The sequence below is a fragment of the Protomyctophum bolini genome (genome assembly GCF_963924005.1).
Source record: "Protomyctophum bolini genome assembly, chromosome: 9".
In the NCBI taxonomy this organism is placed as follows: Eukaryota; Metazoa; Chordata; class Actinopteri; order Myctophiformes; family Myctophidae; genus Protomyctophum; species Protomyctophum bolini.
In genome coordinates this window covers 6,303,849-6,317,703 of record NC_137870.1, presented here as the reverse complement: position 1 = coordinate 6,317,703, position 13,855 = coordinate 6,303,849, and positions in this window count along the sequence as shown.

The following is a 13,855-nucleotide window of genomic DNA, read 5'->3' as shown; positions in this document are numbered from 1 at the left end:
AAAACGCATATATTGACAAATCCTACTACCAAACGCACACACACACACACAGCGTCCATCCATCCATCCTCTCTCCTCTCCCTGCATCTCTCTCTGCACTGCTGGGCTGATGTATACCGCCTACGTCACACCGCATCTCCACTGTGGGGGCATTTCCACCGCCTTTACTACCAAGCCCTTCATTTATTTATTTAATTGTTGATTCCACAACCGTCCCCCCATGCAGCCCAGCCAGCCAGCCAAGCCGGAGAAAACCTCAAGCCACAGGGGAATGATGTGATAGGTTATAGGGGTTGTTTTATAGCCATATACAGGCCAATGGAGGGTGATGCTGAAAATAATATAGCCCATTCAAAAAACCGTTTGAGTTTTATGGAGCGGATACGACACGTACGGGGCTATTCGTTGGTTTCACACCCCACACATGATCAATATATAGCCTGTGCTGGCTGTGCAGCCAGCCACGGGTTTCCATGTTAGGGCTATAGTACCAAAGAGGTGGATTTCCTACGAGGTGTAAAGCCTAGGTGGTGACGCGAGGTAAAGAGGCACTGGGTTTCAATGTCAAGTCCGTTCACACGCCGACAGGTCCTCCTGGTCTCCCTTCAGCCTGAAACCATGCCGTGGTTCGGGAGGTTTCGGCTAAAAGATAGGCTACAAACAATTGCAGTCTATATCTTCAATCAACTATGGCCACATTTTTGTTTTTATAACGCAGGCCGCCCTTAGTTTGCAACAGGAAAGCACGGGGGAATGTTATTTTATGTATCCCACAGGTGGTCTGCTCCACTGCTGATTACCCCCCTCCAAAAAAACACGTTGTTGTCACAGTTTATGAACGCACACTCCCTCGTCATGATAATTGAACCGTGCATGCACTCACCGCCGTGGCCGTGGTGTGTCTCACCGCATTGCACGCCGTCTGTCGGATCTCCGCCGCGCTCCCGGGCTTCAGCAGGTTCTTGGTAAATCTCCGGGTCGATTCCGATGCCATGTCCTCATCTGAGCGGTAACGGGGGCCGTACGGTCTTCTTTCACCGATCGACAAGCTGACTGGTCTGGTCCCAGCTAGTATAGTAGTAGTAGTAGGCTACGTGCTCTTCTCCTTTCCGAAAAAATAAATTAAATTAAAAAACAAAACAAAAAAATTCCCTTCCCTCGGTCTGTCTGTATCTATTCTATTTATAGGGCTACTCTACTGCAAACCCATCTATAGCTCGCCTCGGAGCGTCACAGGCTGGCTGGCTGGCTGCGCGAAGGCTTCTCTTGAATATCTTCTCTCCTCCTGCTCGGCTGTGCCTCTCCTGCTGCTGCTGCTGCTGCTGCTGCTGCATGCACGCGCACGCGCGAAACACACACAAACATACGGACGGACCGTGCACGCGAACGCACCGTACGCACCGTCGCACGTAGAGTGCTGAGTGCAGAGGAGGATGCCCGTAGTAGATCCGTCCGACGGTGTGCCTTGCCGACTGGAGTGGAGGGAGCTCAAGCGACACCGGCGTCGGCGTCGCGCTTTGGGGCAGCAGGCTATAATTGAGCTTCATTCGGGCAAATTATATATACGATATGTAATGTTGACCTCTTGCTTCCTTCTAGCATAGGCTAATCATGCCGCCGAACCGCACACTGGCCTGGGTGGGCCAATCAATGCAACATAAGTCATGATTATAAAGAGGCCGCTGTTGTTATTGTTGTGGGCTACTAGGCACGCGACCGCCATTCATTCATTTGACACGTTATAGTGTGAGTTTGTATTTCCAGGAGACCTCTAAAATGTCAACCACTCATCAACAGTCTCCTCACGATCACGGACGAGGAGGGGTGGACTCCGATGGAGGCATGGAGCGCGTGTACAGTTACTACAGTAGTAGTAGTACAGTGACAGAGATGTATGGAACAACAGCGACACGGCGCGGAGCAGGTTGGTAGCCCTACTACGAGTACAGCGAGCGATGGGGCGATATGTAACCCAATGTGGACCAACAGCGACACCAAGCGACGGCAAATGTGACACACCGCATTTCTTACCTTTTGTCAGTGGCATAATTTATGATCTGAGAAACCACCATCAAAAAAAATATATATATACAGCTCCATCTTACTGAATTAGAATATTTTGTAAAAGTTAATTTTCTTCTGTAATAAAATTAAAAAGTGAAACTTTCATATATTCTCAAATCTCAATTCATTGTGCATAAAGTGAACCTTTTTTTTAATCTTGATGATTATGGTGTACAGCTCATGAAAATCAAAAAATCCTATCTCAATGAATTAGAATCATCACTGTGTTTTGTCATGTCCAGAGTCAACACAACCATCTATTATGATATTTTACAGCACTGTGTGCCTCCGTACATTGACAAGCACCTGTCCACAGAGCAAAAACTATACACAGTGATGATTTAGGCCATGTTATGTGCATGGTGTTGGTCCACTGACAGTGAAAACTTAACAACGGTTTCAACACAGCCATCTTTTTAGAGTACATTGAGCTTCAGTATGTTGACAAGCTTCATGGAGATGCTCATTTTCTATCCAGGTCGATTTGGCACCTGCCCACAGAGCCAAAACTACTAGTAACTGGTGCACTGACCATGGTATTACTGTGCTTAACTGACCAGCCAACTGGCCTGACCTGAACACCACAGAGAATCTAGGTTGTATTGTCAAGAGGAAGGTGTGATACATTACATAAGACTGAACAATACAAATTAATTTACGGCTGTTATCAAAGCAAACCTGGGTAGATTAAAGCAAGATTAAAACAAAAAAAGGTTTTAAATACTTCACTTCATGCACAATGAATTGATAATATATGTTAAATTAAATTACAGAAGAAAATTTACTTTTACAAAATATTCGAATTCAGTGAGATGGAGCTGTATATATTATTATTATTATTATGGAAAAACAGTGTCCTCTTTGTCTGTCTCGAGACAAGAGACTAGTGCCAGCCAGATAGGTCAGGTTGAAAAGGCCCTCAGCTCTGAACTCGGTAGAATCTGCACCTGGCTCGCTGATAACAAACTATCTTTACACCTGGGAAAAACGGAATCAATTTTATTTGGATCAAATAGTAATCTCAGCAAGGCAGATGGCTTCATGGTTAGAGTGGGTGACAGTATTATCACACAGAAAGATAAAATTACCTTCCATCCTGGAGGCAAATCTTTCCTGTGATAAAATGCATGGCCACCAACGTAATCAAAAAAGTCAACTAAAGAACAAGATTCCTGTACACTGTGTACAGGATCTCCTCACTGGTCAACAAAAACACCTTGAAGACCCTAACAGGAGCCCTCGTACAAGGCTTCTTCGACTATGCATGCACCTCTTGGTACCACAGCACCTCAAAAGGCCCTTAAAACAAGGCTCCAGACATCCCAAAACAAATTGGTCAGGCTACCACTTGGCCTCACTCCCCGAACCCACCTCACCCCTGCCCACTTTGACAGGCTGGAATGGGTTGACGACAGAGTACAGCATCTTGCAATGGGTCTGGTCCACAAGATTCGATACACCACCAAGATACCCATGTACCTGTCTAAATACTTCCTTAATGTCAACAAAGTCCCATTCATTTATCTGATGATTCTCTTACAGTAAATGGTGCATAATATAGCACCTTTATCCAAGGTGCTTTACATAGATGTTTTACTTGCTGTATGAACAACACAATCCATTTCAGACTTGTCTTCATATACTATGAAATAAAAAGTTACACATGACGGTGAGTTGAGAGAAACAGCCCCTGCTGGCTGGGCCGGCCTGCTTTACATGGTTTTGAAGTGAACGAGTGAGTCAGACTGTAGACATGCCATTATATCATCACTGTTTTTCAAACCTGTCACTGAGTTGTCACATGAAAACGTAGAACATGACAACCATCCAAGGAATGAGTGAGATAGGAAAGCATGCACCACCAGAGCCCAGTACTCCATGTAGCACAGAACAAGTGACCTATTTTAAAATCACACCCGTGTGAAATGAGGGGCGCTGTTATCATCATACGTCATCATCATACATCATCTCATTCTGGCCAATCACAATTTTGTCCTCACTTTTGTCATCAATGTTTGTGTTTACACAATTTTGTTTTGCACAAACCCTCAAAACTAGTCATAGGAAACAGTAGCAAAACAATGTTAGTGTTTAGACTCTAGTTTTTGAGGGGCGATACTGTGTGTGTAGCCTATTGTGTAACCCAAACACAAACATTAAATGCCATTGACCATGAGTGGCCCAGGAAATAGCTTGTAGATACATAGCTAACTTTCATATACAGTAGTACCCGGGGATTCGAACAAGATCAAAAGAAGTCACACGCATGGAAATACGTTGAAGGCAGGTGGACTCAAAACGAAACAAAAACCAAAAGCAAAAAAAAGCAAGAAGAAGCTCTGCACACTGTAGCTCCCTTAAAGGACAACTTCACTCATGTTCTGTCTATTCTGTCTGTGTCTCAGAGGAGGGCAGTTTAGGAACCCACCTACCAGTGACATCATTGATGGGGAACGGGACGGTTTCTGAAGTGTCCACTTTTTACCATTCATGAAGAATGTTGAAAATGGTTTTCAGCATAATATATATATTTTTTGTTTTACATGATGACATTTTACCTTGGATGTGGATGTTTGAAAGTAGGCTATTAGTTTGAATATAAAGTTGCATTAAAGTTACCACATCTACTGTATATAGTTAGTTAGCAAAAGGACCCTTATTTATTCGGAAAGGGTAAAGGGATGAGGTGGCAAAAGCAAAGCAAAGCAAAGTTCTTTGTTTACCCAGGGAAGTGGACTAAGCTTGAGATTCTTGTTTACAGCCACACCCTGCTCATAGAACATTTCATGGTAGGGGTTCGATGCCTTGCTCAAGGGCACTTCAGCGGTCGTAATTTTAACGTGCCGGTCCGGGGATTCGAACTGGCAACCTTCCGGTATCAAGACCGCTCCGCAAACCATTCGGCTACCGCTGCCACTAGCAAGTCTGCTCTTGGCTTTATACTTCTAAGATCGAGAGGTCTTGGGAGGTTTGGTAAAACATGTTTTCAGTGTTTTCTGTGTACCAATCACATTAGACACATCGTTACATACGGTATAAGTACACATATACAGCAAGGTTTCCAACCTGTTTCCTGAGGTAGCTCTTGTAGATATTCTGAGTGAACATGGATGCAGAAGAAAGCATGGCAGAGTCCACGGAGGACATGACGGCTGCAGCCAATGCCCCAATGCCCAACACCGACACCCAGGGCGGGGTGAGGTTTTGCAGGACCAGTGGAAGCACATTCCCTGCCTCCCCGCGCTCAAACGGAGGTGGAAGACCATACTCTGTCTGGTTCCAGTCTGAGAGGGAGGGAGGGGGGAACCGGACATCCAAAGTGATGAAAAGATGAACTTGAACATGTTTTTTGTCAGTGGACCAGCAGAGGGCAGCCCAATGGCAAATGTTTCATCATTGATCAGCAAGATGGCAACATCTATATATGTTTGGTAGTTTGGCGACACCCTATGGTGACTAACTGACTATAGTGACCACATCAAATGTGATTTAATTTGGTACAAATTCCAGTGTTCTGTATTAATGATCCTGTTTAATAGGACATTCAGGATGTCATATTTATATTATTAATAATTCCTTGGTTATGGAATGGAAAGATTCAAAGACTGGGCAAATTTAATTTCCCTTGGGATTTTGTTCCAATCCTCCATTTAAATGAGTTTATACCTACCTTATTTATTTTTAGGTTTGGTGGTTTAAGATCAGCTACACTAGCCCTTCTATTCAAGCTCGTTAACATACGGGAAGTAACCTTTAAAATGTATAAATATATATTTTTATTTTATATAGTCTCAGTTGTTGTATTCTGCCTTCAACTGGAAGCCAATTTAATTCTCTGAAATGGTTAGCACCGATGTGGGTTCATTAGTTTATTTTGTGATGTCTGTAGTTTATCTTTGGTATTTTTTAGATATGCGTGCCACTGTACCAGGTTAGGCGTAATCAAAGTGACATTGAACTGTGAGGCCAGTGTCTTCATAGTAGGAATTTGGCAATCCTAGCTAGGAACTTAGTCCTTGCGTGGATCTTGCCAATAACTGAGTGAGCCATCGATTCACTAGTCATGTTCTGGTCTAGTGTACACTGTACAACCTAGATAATTATGTAACTGAAGTTTTCTCTTAAGAGATACTTCTCTTAAGTTGTGCCTTGAAGCAAAAACGATACATTCAGATTTACCCAAATGAAGGGATAACTTGTTATCACTTAACCATCTGTTGACCTTTTTAACTCCTTTTCTAGAGTTTCCATCTCACGTTGAGAAACTCATTTTGGAGTAAATTTTGTTTCTCTTATTAACCTGGAGCTTTAAGAGACAGGCCACTTCACAAAATTGCATAATCTCTCAACCAACAGTTGATTGTATCTCTGGGTTAATATTTCGGTCACAGCTTATCTGGTTTGAATCAAGGTCAAGGTCACGGTTAGGGTCAGACGGACACATGGACACGCATGCACGCAAGGTGTGTGTTTGTGAAGTACCTGCAGAAACAGCCACCGCTCCTATAATGACTGAGGGAATGCCCATGATGACGGAGATGATCATTGATGCGAAGCACGTGATCTGGGCCTGAGCAGGTGATGCAGCGCAGCAGCAGAAAGGACCCTCTGATAGAATGCCTGGTAGGAAAGTCCTCCGAGGGACGCACGCACGCGCGCACACACACACACACACACACACACACACACACACACACACACACACACACACACACACACACACACTTGTATTACTGTATAGCCTACTTGTGAGGGAATAAAAATATTAGGATGACAACTTTATAGCTTCCATTGTTTAAAAAATAAAAAATATTAGGATGACAACTTTATAGCTTCCATTGTTTAAAAAATATTTAGCAGTAGGCTACAGCTGCTCTACATTTGACCGTGTGTGTTTGTTAACTGGCAACGCATGTCGGGAGCCACAGGTGAGTGTAATACATAGTCTGGATTTTCGGTGGTGAGGTGACCACCGAACTACAACATGACGTCACGAACCGCGGTGAAGAGCAAACCACCGCCACCGCTCCAGCCCTTCTCTCTGTTTTTACTCACCACTCAACGTTATTTCAGCTCCGGTGGTCAGCTCACCACCGGAGCGGTGGTCACCTCACCACCGAAAATCCAGACTATGAATAGGCCTTTAGTCCCGGAAAAGATGCGCTGTGATTGGCCAGTAATCACTTGAGTGGCAGCGTGATGTACCCCACGAAGAAGAAGGATCAATAAATCTGTGCTCCACCGCATGGGTCTAGTGAGGAAAAGCCAGGCTGTGCCTGTGCATTCAGCCAGGCGTTATCCTGGCTCATAAAGTGGAACGGAATTAGCCTCAGGAACCCAGACATTTTATTTCCAGGGAGAGAAAAAAAAGTCTGGGTCAGAGTCCACTTCAATTCGGCATAGAGTAGCGCAAACATCGCTCACTCTCTGCTGATTTCTGATTTCTTTGTTAAATTGACATACACACGCACACATGTATACACACACACACACACACACACACACACACACACACTCCCCTCTCTCTATCATGTCGCTCTAAGTAATTAGTCTCATGTCGCGCAGCTGCGCATAGTTTCTCCCGGCGGATCCTGGGGAGGCTGCCTATGCCATAGAAAGCATAGGTGAATTCCAGGCTAGAACGGAATAAACCAGGCTGTACGGACCAGGATTTAACAAGTCTGGTTTTGTCTTAAATCCTGGAAGTTCATTCAAGTTTCGTGAAATAGGCCCAGCCGCCCATGTTATGGAGCCTAATCGATTGCAATTGCTGCACAAGACCTCTCGTCGGTCTGCGACTGCAGATTTGTTTACGTTGCGTAACCCTGGTGGTGATTATTAATTTATCTGCACTAGTAAGCGGTGAGTCAAAGCTGTGTTTATTATCATTGTCCATGGTTGATAATAATATGTTTGTTTGTGTATTTTATTGCTGCTCCCTGCAGCTGCTGCCACCGTTAGCATGCTAACGTTACAACGGTGTAGTAAGCTCTGGTCCATAGCCTAGTATAAACACTAGCATGACTGAGAGGTCATTTTGACAGTTTTTTATTTTATTTTGAAGTTGATTATCTTTGCCCATGAAGCTTTCAGAAGGACTTCCAGGACTATCATCATCCATCATCATTCCATCATCTCAGAAATGTTTGACATCTGAAATATTTTCTAAATATGAATGTATTAAAGCACAAGCTACTTATGTCCCTTTTTTCTTCAGTCATGCTAGTTTTAAGGACTTCTCAAGGATTGCACAATTAACAATGCTAGCTTTAGAGTCATAATAATGGGTGGATACCACCTATTATGCTACAATATTTCCATCAACACACTTTGTTGTAATCAAGCTGTCATAATGGTGTTATATACTTTGGCCTTGTTTTTCATGTAAAGTAGCTTTAAATATTGGTAGTTGCAGGTTGTGTTTTTAGACTTTAATTGTGTAGTGTATTTGGACTTTGCTTCCTATAATGTTGTTTAAACCAGAGTATTTGTATTTTGTCCACATACGCCCTGCAATCCTTTATGCCAGCTAGGACCCACATATAGGCTACAATGTTTCAAAACTACTTCCACGTGTGTTTGTTTTTTTCCAAGATTTGTTTTGATTGATGTAAGCTTGACTGAGCATGTAGATCGGCTGTTTTCTGTTATTTGTTTTAAGATTAAGTATTTGAAGTGGTCAAACAAGTAATTGACTAACGAGTATTTAAAGTGATCGAACTGAATAGAATACAACGTGTTCAGAAGTATCGTCCATGAAACACATGGTCTACTCTCACTTACTTCATAAAAGTAAAGAAAGCCTCAATCTGTGTTTTCTCCAACTGGTTGGCTGTATTTAGAACAGCAGCAGCATATGGTTTAGAATGACAAATGCCTAAATGCATCATTTTGCAACATACTGTGATAATTCGCAGGAAACAGGCTCCTTTTGCATTTATTTTTCCTAAATCACAGTTTCAGCCATGAGATTTTATTGTGCTTTATTCCATGTGCTTGTATTCACACACACAGTAACAAACATGTGCATACTAAATACATTAGGTGTGTGTGTGTGTGTGTGTGTGTTGTATAAAGCAGATGTCTACCAGTGACATTCATCTATCCAGTCAAGACTCAGCAGCCCTGAGTCAAGACCTGAGCTCTGCTGCCCCCTGGAGGACTGCTGCCTGCGTCACTCCCACCTGCATGACTCACCTACTGCACTGGCGCTGAGACACAGACAGGCTGTGAGTAACGTGCATTTTAACAGCGGGCGAGCATCGGCTGACACATCGCCCAATCACCCGTTATATCGGCCGATAAGATTAATTATTTGTATATTTTTCGGGCGAGAACTTAATATTCTATATTTGTCTCTCGCCGTAAAGCTCCCTCCGTGACACATTTATCTTCGGTGTCATCGGTCAGAGGTCCTTTGACGAAGGACTGTGAGCTTCAGTTCTTGACCGTTTCTCGTGACCCTCTACCATATTGTCGAATTTCATGGAAAAAAAACCCACAGAACGCTAAAACTTTGCCCCTTCGGGCTTGACTAATAATAATAATAAATAATACGTAATATATAAGACAGGTGAAACGCAATATACACAATGAGCTATATAAACATTGATGACTGAAATTATTTGACAAGTAGCCTAATAAATAAAAGCAACGTCCGCTGTCAAAAAAAATAGCGGTCACGTTTTATAGTATTTTAAAAAGGGCCTAAAGACGTAACGAAGATGTAATTATGACGACGTGTGGAGACGTCCTGGGCACAATAAGTGTCCTAAAACATACAGGGAGGGAGCCAGTGAAGTGAGGCAGAACGGAGGAAATGTGGTCTCGCCTTCTGGCACCTGTCTGAAGTCGCGCGGCAGTGTTTTTGCACGACCCAATGCCTCCCTGCTTGGCACTGACTCAGCATTCAGGGTTGGTCCCTCTGTCCCTATGACAGGTGTAATGTCCAGGCAGTGGTCTTGAACATCATGGTGACAGCATATTGGCTCCTACCATATAGGCCACATGTCTCAGAAATTGTTGTTTCCCAAGGGTACTTCCAGCCATAGTTTCACATTGGGATGGAGGTGCTTTGCTGTGTGGTGAATGATCGTAATTTCCAGTGTCGCTTGACAAAAATGATAATGATTACAAAACTCTCTCCTTCTAGGTCTCTCACTCTTTCCTGTGTGTGAAGAGGAGGTTTCCCCTGAACAACAGCAGGAGATGAGTCCCAGTCTGGTCCAGGTGAAACTAGAGCCTCCAGATATTAAAGATGAACAGGGCGAGGAGTTACTTCAAAGACAAGAGGAGGCTGCAGGGTCAGCGTTGACATTACCAGCAGTGAAAAATGAAGACGATGGTGAAAACAGAGAGACAGAGCCTCAAGTCAGCACCTCAACTGAACATATGCTGGTCCAGGTGAAACTAGAACCTCCAGATATTAAAGACGAACAGGGCGAGGAGTTACTTCAAAGACCAGAGGAGGCTGCAGGGTCAGCGGTGACATTACCAGCGGTGAAAAATGAAGACGATGATGAAAACGGAGAGACAGAGCCTCAAGCCAGCACCTCAACTGAACACATGAAAACACAAGCTTATATAGAGTACTGGGTACAATCACAACCAACTAGTGATGACCAGCTCCTCTCTTCACACTGTTTTGAATCTGACATTTTTGAGGACAGTGATGACTGGCTTTCACACTGTTCTGAATCTGATGCTGAAGACGGTGATGAGCGGGAGACCAGTGAACAGCAGTCGGCTTTAAACACACTGAAATCACACAAGAGACATGGGAAAGGACAAATATTGTCATTGAGAAACAAGCTATCCCAGGACCTGAAATCATCAAAACAAACTCCATCCACGAGGAGTCAAACAGGAAAGAACATATTTTGTTGTACAGAGTGTGGAAAAGGCTGTGGTAGCAAGGGTGATCTGAAAATACACTTGAGGACTCATACAGGGGAAAGGCCCTTTCCTTGCACAGTTTGTAGTAAAAGTTTTAACCTGGCTGGAGTTCTGAAAACACACATGAGGATTCATACAGGTGAAAAGCCTTTTACTTGTACAGTGTGTAACAAAAGCTTTAACAATAGTGCAAATATGAAAACACACATTAGCATTCATACAGGCGAAAAGCCCTTTGCTTGCACAGTTTGTAACAAAAGCTTTACCAATAGTGCAAATATGAAAACACACATGAGCATTCATACAGGTGAAAAGCCCTTTGCTTGCACAGTTTGTAACAAAAGCTTTAGACGTGCTGGACATCTGAAAACACACATGGTTATTCATACAGGAGAAAAGCCCTTTGCTTGCACAGTTTGTAGTCAAAGCTTTAACCGTGCAGAAAATCTGAAAGCCCACACAAGGATTCATACAGGTGAAAAGCCCTTTGCTTGTACAGTTTGTACTCAAAGCTTTAACCAAGCTGGAAATCTGAAAGAACACATGAGGATTCATACAGGTGAAAAGTCCTTTGATTGTACAGTTTGTAGTCAAGGCTTTAGGTATGCTGGAAATCTGAAAACACACATGAGGATTCATACAGGCGAAAGGCCCTTTGCTTGCACAGTTTGTAGTCAAAGCTTTAACCAAGCTGGAAATCTGAAGACACACATGAGGACTCATGATCATTCTGTATTAACTTTGGACCCCACTGCCGAAGACGACTTTGACGACTGAATTTTTGTGTCAAAGTCGTACGATTTGTCACACACGTTACCGCAGTGAAATTTGTTCTCCGCAGTTGACCCATCTCTTGGAGCGGTGAGCCGCAGCCGTGCCGCGCTCGGAAATAATTTGATTAGTTGATTTGACCCCCCAATCCAACCCTTTGATGCTGAGTGCCAAGAAGGGAGGCATTGGGTCCCATTTTTATAGTCTTTGGTATGACCCGGCCGGGGATCGAACCCGACCTCCCAGTTTCAGGGCGGACACTCTAACCACAAGGCCTTCTAAGTAATTTGATGGACTAAAAGCTTCTCCACACACTGCAATGAATTTATCTCTGAATGTGAATTATCTGGTGTATTTTGGACATTATGGGGAAGTGTAGAATAAAGCTTAATGAAAAGCATATGAGCCAAAATATTTAATGTGTAATCCTGTTGCAAACTTGCAATCAATCCAATAATAGACCTTCATGTTCAGTTTATACAAGGATATGGAGCTCATTATTAAATGGGACCCATGTTTTCGTAGAAACTGAATTTGAACAGGATTGCTCCTTCCAAGTGTGGCCTAAAAATAAAATGCGTGTCGGCACCAGTGTGAACAAAGTTACTCTAATTTACATAAAGTCAAACAAAGAAGATTGAGAATGAAGTTGAATATTGAGGCTTATTTCTATCTGCAGCATAATGTTGGTGTGACATGTTCAGTATACAGTATAGCAGCAGTATCATAATATTGAAACATGTAGCGTCAGATGTAATGAAGCAGAAATAAATCATGATTGTCAGAAATAATGTAGATAGATTGATGCAATGGGTGGAAAAAGAGGCTCTAACAGACTCCAACACAAAGTCACCACCATACTTTTCAGTTTTAATAATTTCTCTGAAAACTCTCGACCCAGTGAATAAGAAATACCACAAAAAAGAACAGGTCATTTAAACAGTTGTTACGGACCAGTTGATACACATGTCTAGGGGGCAGGGGCTTCGCAATCACCCATAACATAGTGGGGACAGACACTGCTTATGCAATAAGAACATTGGTTTATGGTCGACAAAGGATTCGTTGCAATGTTCGTTTTCTTTCTCAGAATGGCTCAATAACAAATGCTGGAAGTTAATCAACGTACATAGGTTATGGCTTTTAGTATCAGGCTTATTTACAGAGGTTTCAGGTATCATGAAAGAAAAAGGCAACAGTAACAATAAACAATGCTGAACTAACTTAAAAGCCCTAACCGATAACAAATGAATCAAAACTACAATTTAAGCTTAGGCCTACCAACTCCTTCATGAAGGGAGCTCAAAGGAAAAGCAGAATTGGTAAAGCAATCAGGACATACTGTAAACAACACGCACCAACCATAATAGGCACCACTAAGCCAGTGCAGTGTTGACAGTTGCTCTGTAGGCTGTCAATATATATATAGATATAATATTATTAGTTCTATATATATATTAGCAGTATCTCATCGGTATAAATATATATGGATATAGCAATAACACATATATATATATTCATCATATCACTTACTAAAAAACAGAATCATAACAATAAGAAACAATAACGACGGCTGCTGTTACACAGTAGGCCTATGTGTTAAGTTTACTTGCAAATAATCAAAACAATAATCAAAAAATGGATCATCACCTTAACACTTTTACATGGATGTGCTAAGAAGCTCTTGTCATAATGTTCACACTAGGGTTTCTCTCCAGTGTGAATTATTTGGTGACCTTTAAGACTGTTCATGCGAGAGAAGTGTTGTCCACATTGATCACACCCATAGGGTTTTTCTCCAGTGTGTATAAACCGGTGGCTTTTAAGGTGGGCCAATTGAGAGAAGTGTTGTCCACACTGATCACATCCATAGGGTTTCTCTCCAGTGTGAACTCTCTGGTGGCTTTTAAGAGTGGTCATGTGAGAGAAGTGTTGTCCACACTGATCACATCCATAGGGTTTCTCTCCAGTGTGAATTCTCTGGTGGCTTTTAAGGTTGGACAATCGAGAGAAGTGTTGTCCACACTGATCACACCCATAGGGTTTCTCTCCAGTGTGAATTATTTGGTGGCCTTTAAGGCTATTCATTTGAGAGAAGTGTTGTCCACATTGATCACACCCATAG